The 15397-nt window shown below is 36.5% G+C and overlaps 1 protein-coding gene across 1 annotated transcript in view; it reads right to left on the bottom strand.

The window, feature by feature from the left end:
* Positions 1-6549: 6549 nt before the first annotated feature.
* The window catches only part of LOC131049728 (beta-mannosyltransferase 2), a 31219-nt gene continuing 22371 nt past the window's right edge, over positions 6550-15397 (bottom strand). The window contains exon 4 of the mRNA XM_057983792.2: positions 6550-6816. The gene's annotated coding sequence lies outside the window, so the exon portion shown is untranslated. The remainder of the gene's footprint in view (positions 6817-15397) is intronic.

Genomic DNA, 15397 nt, shown 5'->3' with positions numbered 1-15397 from the left:
TATGGTATTTACAAAGGTTTAAACATACTGTTTACTCATTTGTCTAAAAGTCAACGAAGGGAGATTGAAGATGCAGTCATCTTCAGAATGAACAAGTTTAGTAGAGCCCTCATTGAATTACAAGGGCAAATTCCAAATTCCTTATCTAATTTGATTGATGCTAGGTGGCAAGGGTCAATTAGCCTAGATAAAGAATTTATTGATTATACACTTAAACACTTGCAACCGAAAGCAACTGAAGAGGAAATCGAACAAATAAAGGTTAATACGAAAGCATTGTTCAGATCAAAGAAGAGATTAACAAGAATGCTTGTTGGAGAGACCGAATCAACTCAAAAGGAGACTGAGATTTTGGTGAAAAAGGCTTTAGGTCTCATTCCCAATGAAGAAGAGGAGAAAGATAAAGTAATTGAGGATATTACTCCTGATAAGCCTAACTCAGAAGAACTTCCTGAAGGTGTAAAGATCACAAACTTTGAACCGAACAACAAGTATATGGAAGATGATCCTATTGATACTGAACCTGTAGATATAACAGATGATGATACCAATGATGTTGATAATGTTGCTAACACTGCTGACAATGTAGATGTTTTTGAAGTTGATGTACAGATGTGTGATACTCAATAGGAAGAGGTTGAGAACAAAGGAGAAAAGAAAGAAGCAGACAAAAGCTCAACTGAACAACCGATGAATGCACATTCAACAGAGACTCAGACTGCACCAGTCAATGTAAGTAGCTGTTGAAAATCCGCAACCGGTCAAAGACACCACTAAGGAAGAGGAGACCGAAAAAGATGAGGAAGAGAAGAAAACAGAGAAGGTGGAAGAGGAGAGGAGAACGGAAGAAATAAAAACAACTCTTGAGGTACCTCCTGAATCCAAACTGAAGAAAACAGTTGATGATGATGACTCCGTGAGCATTAAAGGTCCTATTAATATGGACAATTTGAGTTCTTTAGAGTTAATGGAGATTGCTACTGTAATGCAATCCCGTGCACAAAAGAAAAGATTGAAGGAACAGCAAAGAAAAGCAGACTATAAGGACCATTGTTGATATTTTGTCAAGTCTCCTATCAGAGACTAATACAGAACATTTGGCTTCCCCTATTGCCAAACTTGGACAATTAGTTGTTAGTGTCGGTGAACAACTTAAAACCCTTGAAGAAGTTGCATACATTTATGTTGAAAAGAATTACAAGAAGAAAAGGGCAGAACAGTTAATGGTTGAGATAGATAAAGGCAAAGTAGCCCTAATGGTGAATAAAGACTTGTTGAAGACTGGATTGGAAATCGGCTGTAAGATTTTGGCTAATATTTCCCAATTTTCACTATTTTGTGCAGACTTGAGAAAGAAGAGAGCCGATACTGAGAAGGAAATACAAAAGTTAAGTGAAACTTTCATACCGGTACAGGACTCAGTGATCACTTTTGGTAAAAAGGTTGTTGATCTACAACGCTAGTTAGAACTTTATGAACATGAGCAAGTGAAACGAGTCAAATCACTGAAAGAACTCCAGATTCAGCTACTTCCTAAAGTAGATATTCTTCAGAGAGCATTGAAGGAGTCAAAGGCAATTTTGGCTACTCCTGAGATGAGTACAGTTGATGCTATGGAGGAGTTTGCAGCACAGATCTTGACACATGTTGAGATTACCGAGACACTGTTAGAAACATGGGACAATGATCTTAAATTACAGTGATGTTTTCTTGAGAATTGCATTGTAAAGACCTTAACATTTTTATTTCTATATATACATGCGGTTTTGCTGACAAATTTTGATGTAATGTATGTATTTTACTTCTTTATTTGGCATTGTTCTCAAAGTGGGAGTAGAAATAGTTAAAGAGTCAATCAAAATTTTGTATGTAATGTAAAGGGGGAGTAATAGGAGTCTCTTTCATTTTTGTATAACAAGCATGCAATTGCTAAGGGGGAGTACATGTCATGTAGTCAATTTTTGTATTGCACACTTAGTTGACAAAATTTCCCTATGCCATCAATGCCAAAGGGGGAGAATGTTGGCATTTGATCATTTGATTTGAACCGGTAATTGTTTGTTTGCTTGATGCAACCGGTACATGTCTGTTTTGTAAAGAGATTAGATTGTTGTATGATGAGTTGTATGTTGTCATTGATGGCAACTATGTTTCTACAGTCATCTGAGTCCTACAGTTCAACCGGTAAGCAGAGACGGATTTTATCAAAACCGGCAAATAGGACTTCAACCGATAAAAGACAGACAGAATAATATTCTGACAACAGGTACAGGAAATTTATGAAGAATGGGATGATGTGGTTTTGCAGCAGCAAAGAAGACCGGTAGATGAAGTTATGTTCATGACCGTATGTGCATATTCAATCGGGTGAACGAGATTTGAGTTACAAAGCAGGTATTCTGATGAACATTCAACTGGTAGTGATGAAAATCACTTAGATCGGTAAAAAGGCACAAAATTGGATTTGTTATGTCGGTGGCCGACATAAGTAAGGTGTGCAATGCAAGATTGTCTAGATTCATTGATCCTAGGCAATTGTTCCAAGGTTCTAGCCGACCTAATGATGTTTTTAAGATGTGTGATGAGGTATGAAGGCATATATAAGTATAAGTTTGAATGTGTAAGGATTCACTAGCGAATTTCGTCTTTCTGATAGTGCGATGATCAAAGGAGTTTTGAGATGAAGTATATGTGATGTTGTGATGTTGTAATGTTTTGAAGCGGATTTTATCAAACATTGATGGTGTTATATTGAGATCACTTGAACTTGTTGTCTCCCTAACAATTGCAGCAAGAAAATCCTCTCACAAGGTCACTCCCAACAAGGTGCAGTCGAATCCTAACAGGTCTGATCATTAAATCCTCTAACCAGGTGACACATTAACTTGTGTTTGCAAATCCTAATAACATGGGTAGCTCCTAACAGGGTTGGTCCTCACAAGGCTTATTGTATAGCTCTTAACTGGGCTTAGACACTCCTAACAAGGTGTGCCCCTAATCGGGTGTTGTAAACCTTAACCGATCAAATCTCTATACTGCAAATAGTGGATCTTTGTGGGTACTAACTCCCACCGTAGTTTTTCCCATTTGGGTTTTCCATGTATAACCTCTTGTGTCATGTGGTTTATACTTTAAGTGGTGATTGCTTACTTGGTGTTATTTCTTATATGCCTATTGAGTTTTAAGTTGGTGAAATTGATAATCAAATTTGTATTGTTTTTACTTGCATTGATGAGGAGTTATCCATCCTAGTCACATTACCGATAGAAGCAAGGGCCTTAGGGAGCCAATTCCATAGAACGGGAGGAACATTTTTAACCGTGACCCATCTAGGGCACGAAAGGGCAATAATCTCATCAAGATTAGCTTTGGGAGTCCACCCAATGACTCAAAAGCATCCATTTCCAACATACCAAAATTCGTTTTTGATGACTTCCTTTCGACTCTTCGGTTCTTTAAAAAACATATATATATATATATATATATATATATATATATATATATATATATATATATATATATATATATATATATATATATATATATATATATATATATATATATATATATATATATATAACCCTTTTTGAATCATATGACAAAAATTGAAATGAAACCCTAGTTTGTTAACCCAGACCTTATGCAACCATTCACTCATATAACTTCTAGACAAAATCTTACTGTGATCTAAGACCCACAAAAAATATGGCAACATCCCTTAACCTAGTTAGTGCTCTCATTGTGCAATAAAGCATTCATCTAGGAATTACGCATAACAGTCAAAACAACATTGGACGAAACCTTACCTCTTCCTTTGTCTCTTGATTGTGATCCATCTGCAACTGACTGCACCACCGGGAAATGAGCACCTTGAAAGGGTTTAGGGGAGTCGACAAGTGCCTACAAAAAATTATTAGCATTGCCTTCCACTGTCTCTAAAGAAGTTGTATCCTTATTAACTCCATCTCCCATACAACTCACTCTCACGCTCAATGTGGGAGAGAATTAACTGCAATAGTACGGGCCAGCAAGTGTCGGCTTTGCCCGGGCTTCGACTCGTGGGAAGTCGGCTAGGGCTATAGAGCCTATAAAGATCCAAAACCAATAACCTTCAAAATAACAATTTTGGTATTAATCTGTGAAAATTTTATGAAAAAGCCCAATATAATAATCATCACATACATGTGAATCAATTAATAAACCCCTAAGAATATTTTATAACATCAAAAAAACTAGTTAAAATCTCAATAATATTAATTATGTCATCCACGTATGCAAGTGGGAACACTAAAGCAATTGTGACATGCCCATTTTAATCATGATAATTAAGTCCCTCGTTTACTTGTAACTCATGCAAAATAAAATAATATATTAATCAATTTTGTGGGACAAGAAAAGATGGACCACTTTATATTGCATTATTTTGTTATATTAAATTCATTTAAAGATCTCAAATCGCATCCATTAAATAATAAAGTCAAACTATATGACATATATATAGTAAACAATTCATTCAAGAATTTAATGAGTTGACATTTGATGTAAGTAAATTGAAATATGTAATATATAAGAAAAGTTTGCAATATAGATCAATAAAAAGAAAAATGATACATATAAAATCAAAAATAAATATAGACAATGAAGTTTCATTCAATATTTTTAATTATGTGATATGGTCCATTAAACTAATAAAAAAATTGAATGCAATGGTATCCTGCCTCTAGAAAGAATCATTGATTATCAATTGTAAACTAAATTACTATTTGGATTTGGATTTGAATTCGAATGTTCTACATAAATAAGAATTAATAAAAATGGACAAGAATTTATTTTGCTAAAATAATAAAAAAAACATAAATGTATACATACTTACAGCCTTAAAACAAAAATATTAGAGAAATATTTACAAGTATTATGCAATATTACTAAAACGATTATTTACTTATAAAATTATTAAATACAATATTATTAAATATTAAGATGCATTATTAATATTAACAAATTATTAACATTACCTATTAATATTTTTTTTTTGGAATAAATACAAAAACAAAATCGAAAAGACACCTATCAGACGATACTTGCTTACTGGATATACAGCTATGAGATTCCATGAATGGCGGTCAAAGAGTGGAATCCTTCTACGAACAGTTAATCGAAACTCTTGCAACAAATCCAAGTCCTGACCTCTCACATCTTAATTATTGTCTATAAACTGCTCGGGCTTGCGGTGATGAACACCTTCCCAAACATTTCATCCCTTCCCAGCAGTACGAAGTATCCTCTCACGCTGCAGCCGTCAATTGACTCTTGGAGAATGAAACAGGAAGTGGCTGATTCGCAGGAGATTCACCCGCGTAGAAAAATAAATAAATTAAAAAATTAACATCACAAAAATGACCCAGATTCCCCATGCAGCGAAGGACCCAGCCGAATCCGGGTCCCTTTTACAGTTCCCTAGACGGCCCCGGATCTGAGGAATTTTCCCGGACAAACCATTACTTAGATGTTAAGGGTAGAATTCCAGAAAACCCAGGGAGATGCTGAGGCAATAGAATACTTCAAGTCGGTTTATGGAAGAGGATGGAACATCCCAAGCTGCACTAACAGTCAGCACAGTCTAGAATAGGAGAATGCAGAAATAAATAGGATCTGAATTTACAAATCGCATAAAGAGACGCTGAAGTCAGCTCAAACAAGTGAGGCAAAGCCCCCAGATCCAAATGATTTCTCAGATGTCTTCTCCAGTTTACATATTGAAACATGTTATAAACCAATGGACGTATAATAAGAACATGAAAAACATCTGTTAGGATGAGAACGTACGAGGAACATCAGCTGAGACTATTTATTTATTTGTGTTTAGTGAGAGGATACTACTTCATTTGTGATACCTGGCTCGGCTTCCTGCAATTCCTGAATACTAGGCTGGTAGATGATGTTCTCCTGCGAACTCTTATGTTTTAGACACTTGGTCATTGCACAATTAATGATCAAAACAATATCCATGAATCAATTAGGAGCGAAAAAATGTTTAGTTTATAATTCATTTTCAAATAGTGTTTATTGGAGTCGATATAGCCAGCCAAATTGGGAATAGCTGTTGAGAAAGAGAAGATTTGAGATTCATAAGCAATGAGCAGATATTGTTTAAAAACTATACTGTTTAAATCCACGAACTGATCAGCTTCTACCATAACAGCAGATGCAGAAGAATAAATATGGGCTCCACACACTGAATACTTTCGCAGGCCATAAATATCAACATATAATCACAGAATTACTTCGTTTTGGGATGTTTTCCATTCAATCATTTTATTTAAATTATTTTGATTCCAGCCACCAATTGAAAACATCATAAAACAAATTATTATAGTTAATTAAAGTTTCAGAGATCATACTTGAAATAATACGAAAAGAAAATCCTTTGATTGTAATATATAAAAAGAACAGTTAAAAATATTGCAGCAAATGCGGAAGTTCAGAATAACTGAATCTATTAAACAAATTATTATAGTTAAATTAAAGTTTCAGAGATCATACTTGAAATATCATGAAAAGAAAATCCTTTGATTGTAATATATAAAAAGAACAGTTACAAACATGTCTTGCATGATCTCAGATTCTCAAGTCCTATCTTAGCAAGAGCAGACCTCAATTACATATCGTGACAAATGCAAAATTCAGAACTCAACCTATGTCAAAATATAAATGATCTTCCAGCTTTCAAATAATCTTTTGAAATAAGTTATTAGGTAACTAAAGCCGTAAGAATCTTGAGTCTGTAATACATCCAGTAATCATCAACATTTACATCTGCAAAACACAAATATGTTCTTTCATTCATAAGAAACCATGGTAGGCCATCATCCACCCAATGCATCAGCATTATAAAAATCGCCAAGACATGAACAGAAATGTTAATTGTATAACAAAGAACCTCAAAATTATCAGTGGAAGCAAATTTTCACCAAAAGACCTACAATAATCCAATCCATTAAGAATTATAAGTAGGAGAAAAGGACTAATTATGATACCCTCAGGAAGGAATAGAAGAGGTCCCAATAAAGAAATTTGTCAAAAGCTCAAACCCAAAATAGTCTTGGGTCATAGTAACATTCCTTTTACCCGGCATTGACACAGAATCGTATTAAGTATAAATGGAATTCAATTGACCACGTTTAAAACTATGAAAACTCAGAAAAATCTGGTGAACAAAATAGCGATGTGCTAGTTATAAAAACAGAAAAAAAAAAAAGCTCAGTTTGTTCTTTCATGTCAAATATGGTGTTTACAGATAAAAACAGATGTTATGCATTATAATAATGCTAATTATAAAGATTTACATGGGACTCAAAAAATCTAACAAAATAGCGATGTGCTAGTTATAAAAACAGAAAAAAAAAAAAAGCTCAGTTTGTTCTTTCATGTCAAATATGGTGTTTACAGATAAAAACAGATGTTATGCATTATAATAATGCTAATTATAAAGATTTACATGGGACTCAAAAAATCTATTTTACTCTCATCTAATGGGTTTATGTTAAAAAGAATACAGCTTGCCCTTAAACAGTATGCTGTTCTATCATGAAGCGTGACCTACTATTTTAGAGGCAGACCTCTGTTTCTCACCTAAACCTTCTTTATGGTTTAAAATCTACTTCTAACAGAATTAAAAATATTCAAAGTAATACTCGAAGAAAATTTGAAATACCCTAACTCTAAACCAAAAATGGTCAGGCTGCTTTCCTCTATTTATTTTTCTCTCAAGTTTAAAAATAAGCCAAAATAGATATATATAAAAAGCCAAAACCACTTTTTGAAAAATTCAGGAACCAGCATGGCAATGGTGGAGGACATGATTACTCAGTAAATCGTGAATTTTTTTTGTTTAGTGCTACTATGGGGTGGCCTGTCTGTTTAGACCTGTTGGTCCTACAATCTCAAAGAAATCTTAAAATCACAATAAAAATTTAGACGGGCTGTCATGTTGTGACCTTTTCAGAAAGCAGAAAAGAGGGGACCCCCTCTTTTCTGCTTTCTGCTTTGGTTAGTTTAGGGTTTTGGCAGCATAGTGGGCAATTTTGAGTTCCCATGTCCGAGTCTCGGAATTTTGATCATGCCTAATTGTCATTTAGGGTTTTGAAGTTATAGGATCAAATGTGTAAAAGTTCAAATTTTAAATGATCCTGATTCCTAATTTTGTCCAAGTATAGACCTTTTGAGCGTTAACGTGTTTTTGAACATCCTTGTCGGTGATATTTAAGTGCCTAGGTGTTTTGGGACCTTTTAGGGTTGTTTTCTCACTCCTAGTTAGTTATTCAAGTTGATTTTGCACTTTATTCTGATAGGTTTCCTTTTGTTTCGCTCAAATTTTGGTAAATTTGCCTAAGTCCCTATATGTTTTATTGAAAATTCTAAGTGTCCAGATGATTTTGGGTGGTAAAATTGTTAAATTCCTGATGAAAATCCATGTTTCAAGGGTCAAAATGTCAAAATTCTTGATGGGAGGTGTTTTTCCCCCACATTTCCGATAGCCCACAATTTCCCCCCACTCAAAATCCAAATGGGAGGTGAATTTCCCCTGGATTCTTGATGGACCTCTTTTTGTTAGGATTCCCACAGATACTGAGAGAGGGGGGGTGAATCAGTATCTAACCGGTTATAAGATTTTCTTAACTTAAAACATGTAGAGCATATTAATACTGTGTACCGGTAAGCAGAAAGTAATGCAATAAACAGAGATAAAAACAACCACATGAAAAACACACCATAACACAAAGATTTAACGAGGAAACCCGGTGTGGGAAAAACCTCGGTGGGATTTGTGACCCACAATATTCACTTACTGGCCAATCAGAGAATATTACTGCTACAAGAGGGGCCTGCGCATGCAAGAAGGCCAACTGCCTAGAGCTCACTGCTCAAATACAAAATAAGAAGTCTCATGACTTACAAAAATGGATTATATAAATCCAGTGTCTTATACTGCTTCAAAATAGCATCTATAATGTCAGATCCAGTACCGGTTTCTACTCTGCTTCTTACATAAACACTTAACCTATAATTCGCATAATAGGTTTGCCTTATTTCGCCTAATTACAATCTTCTTCTGCATCAAAATGTTCTACAATGATCTCTCTTATATAAGAGTCATTTTACAACTTGTCAAGTCGGCTTACAAAGATTTTACAATAATAAACAAAATATATAAACAATAAAAATCTTGTCGGCCTCTGTGCCAATATGCTTCCTTTCACTGCCGGTATGCTTCCTTTCACTGTCGGTGCCGATGATCTGAGTGCCGGTGTAGAGTCTGATCTTGCTAGTGCCGATGGAATGCCTTGCCGGTGTCATAGGATTGTAAGGTTGCCATCAATATGACAAAACCTTCAATCACCTACAATGTCTCATTGGAGTGCGCATATGCCAACACTTTTTTCCCCCAAAATGTCAAAATTCTTGATGGGAGGTGCTTTTCCCCCACATTTCTGTTGGCCCACAATTTTCCCCCACTCAAAATCCATATGGGAGGTGAATTTCCCCTGGATTCTTGATGGACCTCTTTTTTCCCTCAAAATGTCAAAATTCTTGATGGGAGGTGCTTTTCCCCCACATTTCCAATGGCCCACAATTTTCCCCCACTCAAAATCCAAATGGGAGGTGAATTTCCCCTGGATTCTTGATGGACCTCTTTTTTCCCCCACTCATTATCTAGACATAGGGCAATTTTCCACTAGGATGACAGAAATTTGACTAAGGGAAATCCTCCTGATGACCCACGATTTTCCACCAGGACTGCGGATGACTTTAATGATGACTAAAATGATGATTCTCGATGCCAATCAATTTTCCACCAGAGCTTTTCATAAAGAGATTTTAAGGATTTTATTGTAGATAGTGATTCCAAACATAAGGCGAATTTCCACCAATGATGTTGACTATTTTAAGTCCGGATAGCTATCTGAACAAGGGTCAATTTTCCCCTGGAGGCAAGTTTGTGCAAGTTTGATAAAATTTGATTGGGATTTTTATCCCAACATGGGGCGATTTTCCCCTCGGGGTCAATTTTGATCCAAATTTTAAATATTTTTAAATAAATGACCCCAAATTTAATTATTTTTTGTAATCATTAACGATTATTTAAAAAACAAAAATAATTAATAAATGATTTGCAATAAACATTAAATCATTTTTACCTTCTAGAAGCAAATCAATTTTCTCCAGGGAAGTATAAATATCAAAATTTTATCCCACATTGCTTGTGTGGTGAAAACCCAAGGTGAAAACTAGTTTAAAAGGAGAGAGACCAGCAATATTTTATTAATATATTTGTTGAGTGTGTGCCCAAGAGGCTAAAGTTTGGCGATTTTTTTCAGCTAGTTGATTTTTTATTAAGTGTCCTCTTGACGCCATTGGGCTGGAAGTGTGCTTTATTGTTTACTTTCTGCCTATTCCTAGCTAGGCGATATTTTTGGGCAGCCATTGGAGCAAGTTTTTGAGACAAATTTTCAGATTTGGGAGGTGGCACCATTTTGCCAAGTTGGGCAATTTTCATTGGGAGGTTATTTTCCTCCTTTTTTGGTGCAATTCCTTCATCATTGTTGGCGCCATTGCTGGGAGCTTGCTGTTGTTGCCATCAGACCTGATTTTTCCACCTTGGCTGAAGATTTTTCTACCTCCATTGTTCGTTGGGAACATCATTTTCAAACCTATACTTCATTACCAGCAACTTTCCACCTTAGGCGATTTTGTCTAGGGGTTGTTTGGAGGACATTTCAGGTGCATTTTCAGAGTTATTCATCGCTGTTGCAGGTCTGAGACGCCATTGTTGCAAGCTGTCCTCAAAAATCATTTCCAGGGTTTCTTATCACTTTGCAAGGTGCTGGTAAATCTGAAACACACATTTTCAGACTTGTCTTCAGAAATCTTTTTGTTTACCAGCCATACATACCTACCCGGAATTGATTGTTTTTACCATGGAAAAATTATTTTTATCAAATTGGTGCATTTTTGGTGATTGCAACATGATTTAAGTGACTAATTTGTAGAGTTGCAGGTTGTCTTCAGACTTGCTGGCAGCCATTTTTGATCTTGGGAAGGTGTCAGACAAATTTTGAATGAAAATTCTACTTTTCACACCTTTCCTAGTTCATTTCCCAATCCAGTATACTCCTTTGCACTCTAATTTTGATAAATTTGTAAGTATAAGGAGGTGCCTTCAGACTTTGTTAAGTCTGAAAATTTATGATTTTGATGAATTTCATGAGGGTTTCATACTCTAACCTTGTCATATTTACATTCTATTTTCAGAATTCATCGAGAATGTGTAAAATTCTTGATTTCCATCCCTAAAATTGTCTAAATCATTAAGAAATCAGAACTTATTCAATTCTACAAATAGTTGTCCGGAAAATTTTCCGAAGTTTCTAACTTCCTGCTTTGTACAGGTGCAATGTCAAAGTCCAAAATTAGCATTCGGAAGGAACAACAAAAGATAGTTGAGACGGGATTCTATCCAGAATACAATATGTCATCCAAATGGAAGGAGATTACAGACACGAACATGCATTTCCTGAACATGGACTAGATGCGGCAGCGGATGTTCGGAACAAGAGACCAGATTCCTTCCCCTATTTATGCAAACATTATGAAGAGCGGTATTTATCAAGTCGCTGGATTTCTGCAGTCCATACAGTGTAGCGAGCTAATCCTGGAGTGTGCACGATGTTATGACACTCGCTTCCGAATGATCAAGACTCATAAGGATGTCACTATTGCTTTCCTAGCTAAGGATGCAATTGCTGGGGTGTTTGGAATGCTACGTGGAACAAACATGAAAGATAGCACAAAGGATGAATATGAAGAAAAATACAAGAAGAGGATGGATGCATGTAAAACCATAGAAAACAAGGAGTGGATGATCGAACCTAGGGCTCATCATTCCAAGGCTCCCAAGACACTCATGTGCACAAACTTGAAGGAGGAATATAGCGACTTGGTATTCCTGCTTAATCGAGTGATGGGGATGTCACAATGTGCATTACATCATGGATGAATGTTTTATTTTATCCAAGATTGTCTGAAGGGAACATTGATCAATTGGTCAAAAATCATAAGCGACAAATCTGGATTTTCAGCTAGAGAATGTGGAGAGATCTAAATCATTTGCCATGACTTCTTATCTCGTGTATATAATTGCACAATTTGTTACCTATAAAGGATTGATATGCAGAGGTGAAGTCGGGAATGGACAAAGGCAATATAGGAGTTATGAATGCTATACACAGCTGAACATGTATCAAATTGAAGATTATAAGAGAGTGAATGATACATTCACCATGTACATCACACGGATGTTGCAGAGCAGAATTCACAAGAGGTTGTCCAAAGAGGCAACGGAGTTGATTAAACAGTATGGATCATCGTACATACAATTTCCCACTTTCACATACCTAAGGATTAATGGATTTCAATCCAAACCTTACAGGCTTTCTAGGTATCCTACAGACAGAATGATATTAATTGAGGTGGTGAGACAACTTCTGGAGTTTGATTCTATCCAGAAGGACAAACATAGAACGAGAATGACATTTCCTATTTCGGTAGGGAAGACGTTGGAGACTTGTCATTCCGTCGTTGCAGCTAACACAGTTATTGAGGAACGTGCATTTTATTGCCTTGCGACATACAAGAGAAGAAAAAGGTTTGATCCGAATAAGAAAGTTGGAAGGATAAGGAGAGATAAGTTCATACACAGGGTGGACATAGAAGATTATTGGGCCAACCTCACGGCCGACTTGCTTGCTTTTAGTCTTCTCTCCAGCCGACCTCCCAATGCAAAACACTTGCTCTTCACCTGATTTCTCTCTTGTACCTTCAAGAGGTATATGTCCTTGATCACAAGGTCGTACCTTAGGAAGGGTCAGGAGCGAACTAGGCAATTTCACTTAATTCTTTCATCATCACTCATTCTCCAAGGCTTTAGACTTCATAATTGTGTTCCCTCTAGGCATGGACAAGTCAATTGCTCCCACAAATTGCTTAGGAATGTGCTTGCCCACTCACTAAGATAAGATTCAAGGCTTCTTAAGAATTTCGCTCATGTAACTTTAGAGAGGGTCGGGAGAGAATTTCATCCTCAAGGCTCAATTCATACTTTATTTCACTCAACTTTATACTTGTCTTTTCCAACCCTTCTCTTATCAAAGTCATGTTAATTTGCCCTCAAATCTACTCCAAGCGAGATCCATTCAATGTTTTAAATGAAGAATGAAGTCTTTCAAAGGAGTTCGCTTTGGTACCCTTAGAAGGATAGGACCTATTGAGAAAATTTCACTCTGGACCCTTTGGAAGGGTCAGGAGCGAATTTGGCATTTTGCTCAATTCTTTCTTCATAGAACTTCATCTCTCAACATTTTCCTCATCAAAATCAAGTCCTTTGCCTTTAGAAATACTTAGGAATGGGTTAGTTCAAGGGTTTGAGCGAGGTACAAGGTTTCTTGAAGAAGTTCGCTCTGGACCCTTTGGAAGGGTCAAGAGAGAATTTGCTCCTTTAGGCTCAATTCACACTTCTTTTCTCATTACTTTGTCTTAGACTTGAACTTTGATCCTTTTCCTTCCATACTCAAGCCAATTTGCTCTCACAAATGCTCAAAATGACAACCATTCAATGACTTAGGTGAGATAGGAGGTCCCCTTAAGGATTTTGCTCTGGACCCTTTGGAAGGGTCAGGAGCGAAATTGAGGCATTAGGCTTGGATGTCACTCAAATACTCATTCTTTCACCTCTATCCACATTGCCCTGGCTTTAGCTCATGCTAGGAAATCACTCTAAGGGGTTTGCTTGCTCAAAAGCTAAGGTCAAACATCAAGTTTTACAAATTCGCTTGTGTCCCTTAGAGAGGTACATGGCCTTCTAATGAAATTTGCCCTGGACCCTTTGGAAGGGTCAGGAGCGAATTTGTCTAGTTTGCACAAATTCTCCATATTTCATCACTTCACTTTGTTTGAATTCACTTCAAGGGCATGTACGAATCAAATCTCCTTCACTCAAGGCATAGAATCATGAATTTGATCCAAATAAGGGGCAAGAAGGTGCTCTTGGAGAAATTGGCTCTTGTCCCTTTGGAAGGGTCAAGAGCGAAATTCTTCTTTAAGCTTAACTTCCAAACTTCTCCATGATCCACGTGCATTCAACTCGCTTTCAATTTACTTTTCAAGTCATCAATACATTAATCTTTTTCCAATCGCCATGGGAGCAAGGTTTGATCTAAGTTAGGTCCAAGAGAGGAGATCTAAGGAAATTCGCTCTTGTCCCTTTGGAAGGGTCAGGAGCGAATTTAGCATTTTAGCTCAAATACTTAACCTTTATCATTCAATCTTGTTTCCAATTCATTCTCAAGGCATGCACACATCAATCCTCTCTCAATCATCCCATAGTAACAAAGATTTCAATCCAAGCTAGGAGCAAATAGGTGATTCTAAAGAATTCGCTCCTGTCCCTTTGGAAGGGTCAAGAGCGAATTTGAGGTTTTCACTTAAATTCCTCATTGTCCACGATCAAAAGCTCATTTGAATTCATCTCCAAGTTATTACTTAAGTCAACTTCACCTTAGATGAGGATTCAAAACAAAAGTTTGACTTTCTTTAAGGGTACTAGAGAGGCTCCTAAGGATTTCGCTCATGTACCCTTGGAAGGGTCAGGAGCGAATTTGATCTTTTCACCTGAATTCCTCTTCATATCCTCAAACCTTCAAGTTTAGACTTAACCATAGGTGCCTCCAAAAGATAAATATGTCCATCCTTTGTCAATTTGAAGCCAATCAAACAAAGAACTTCATCAAACTAAGGGAAAAAGTCTTTAACACCCTTCACTCTCTCCTTCATGATTGCACTTGATCTTTACTTCATCTTATCAACTCAAACCTCACAAGAGACCCTTGACAACACTCGAGCCTAGCAACTTTACAACTTGACCCATATCCTTGGCTCATGTGGACTTAAACTTTCAAGACTTCCTTTACAAAATATACATTCTTCGACTGTCTAAGGCAAGGTCTTGCTAAAATTCACATTAGGATTCTAGGCATAGAACAATGACTTCCCCATTCTTAGGCCAGACTCGGCCCTAAAAGGAACCCTAAGGACAATTATGAGGCAAGCTCCTCAAAAGAAACCCCAATTTACCTAACCTAGGCCATCACTAACTCGCTCAAAACACTTAACAAGCAGATAAAAGCGAAGCAAAGAGAAAGCAAGACCCAAAAAAGAGAGGGGTCCCCATTTTGATGGGGCGATGTGTGAGATGGTCACAACAAGTTGTTTTATCAAGTGTTTGATGGCTTGGATCCCAAGGTCATAAACTGTGATAATCAGAATTGGGTCAGATTCTCAA

Source organism: Cryptomeria japonica, chromosome 1 (assembly GCF_030272615.1).
Source record: "Cryptomeria japonica chromosome 1, Sugi_1.0, whole genome shotgun sequence".
Lineage (NCBI taxonomy): Eukaryota > Viridiplantae > Streptophyta > Pinopsida > Cupressales > Cupressaceae > Cryptomeria > Cryptomeria japonica.
The sequence above is the reverse complement of the archived record's forward strand: the minus strand, read 5'-3'. Positions and strand labels throughout refer to the sequence as shown.